Source organism: Heterodontus francisci, chromosome 1 (assembly GCF_036365525.1).
Source record: "Heterodontus francisci isolate sHetFra1 chromosome 1, sHetFra1.hap1, whole genome shotgun sequence".
Lineage (NCBI taxonomy): Eukaryota > Metazoa > Chordata > Chondrichthyes > Heterodontiformes > Heterodontidae > Heterodontus > Heterodontus francisci.
The window spans coordinates 228,595,978-228,597,811 of record NC_090371.1 but is presented as its reverse complement, the minus strand read 5'-3'; positions in this window follow the sequence as shown (position 1 = coordinate 228,597,811).

Below are 1,834 nucleotides of genomic sequence, written 5' to 3'. Positions count from 1 at the left end.
GTTGTCTAAGGTTACAACAGGATATAGATCAACTGGGAAAGTGGGCAAGGGAGTGGCAAATGGAATTTAACGGAGACAAGTGTGAAGTGATGCATTTTGTGAAGTTAAACCAGGGCAGGACATATACAGTGAATGACAGGGCCCTGGGGAGTGTTGTTGAGCAGAGTGACCTTGGGGTGCAAGTACATAGTTCCCTGAAAGTGGCAACACAGGTAGACAGGGTGGTGAAGAAGACGTATGGCATGCTTGCCTTCATCAGCTGAGGCATTGAGTACAAGAGTTAGGATGTCATGTTACAGTTGTACATAACGTTGGTTAGGCCGCATTTGGAGTACTGTGTGCAGTTCTGGTCGCCGCACTACAGGAAAGATGTAATTAAGCTAGAGAGGATGCAGAAAAGATTTACAAAGATGTTGCCTGGTTTGGAGGGCTTGAGTTATAAAGAGAGATTGGATAGGCTGGGTCTGTTTTCCCTGGAGCGAAGGAGGCTGAGAGGGGACATGATAGAGATATATAAAATATGAGAGGCATAGATAGGGTAGATAGCCAGAGTCTGTTTCCCATGGTCGGGTGACTAAAACTAGAGGGCATAGATTTAAGGTGAGAGGGAGGAGGTTTAAAGGGGATCAAAGGGGTAAATTTTTCGCACAAACAATAATGGGTATCTGGAATGAGCTGCCAGAGGAGGTGGTGGAGGCAGAAACAGTAGCGACATTTAAGAGGCATCTGGACAGGTACTTGAATGAGCAAGGCATAGAGGGATATGGAATTAATGTAGGCAGGTGGGATTAGAAAAGATAGGCATTATGGTCGGCATGGACGCGGTGGGCCGAAGGGCCTGTTTCTATGCTGTAGGACTCTATGACTCTATGAGTGAATCCAAATTTTAATTATCCCCTTTTACACCCAACAACCTCCAACTTTTAAAACCGTGTTATATATTCTGTACATCAAATATCATAAGAACATGCAAGTAGGAAAATGCAAATAAATTACAAGATATATATTTACTTCAGTAAAGAGACTTTTCACTTTTTTAAGTGTTCAGATTTTATTCAAAATTCTAGTGGGACATTCACAGATATCAGAAGCAAAAAAGTAATGTGTGGTTATTTGCTCCTATATATATAAACAGATATGGAGTTGACAGTTAAAAAAAGGATGAGATACAAATAAATCTGAAGGAACTTTGTGCAATGATCACATGCAATAAGTTGCTGAGTAGCATGAATAACATGGAGGTAATGGATGAGAGAAATCATACCTTAAAATAGTAAGCAGGTGCAAAAGCATATTATTATATTATAAATCATAACTAGCTCTCTGTTTAGTCCATAGTGGAGTCCTTTGGCACTGAATATTGGTTTATGATGGTGAAGATACAAGATGGTTCCTGGGCAGGGAGCTTCCTACTTTGCACCTCTAACCTTGGTAACCTATTGCCATTCTTTGTGCTTTCTCCCCTAATCCCTCTTGCACTATTTAAGTTCCCCGAGCTCTAATAGTGGTTGCATTTTTACCTGGACTGCAAATTTAAACTGCCACTGCCTGTCCTCTGACCATGCCTGCTGTTTGCTTTGCTCAATGAACACTGGATCTTTTCTCAAATTCTTGGATTTCTCTGGACATCATGACGACACTTCTGCACTGGACTACAATATGAGATTCAGCTGCTCTAACTCTGATCTGCTGCTCAGTTGCCTAAGTTTTAACATAACTTGATTAGCTTACAGCCTTTCCCCCACCACTGCTATCACCTGCTGAGCTTGTGACTAGCCTATTGACTCTATTACTTTTTCTTCTGGTTCCTGGTCAGATTTCCACTCACCTGGTC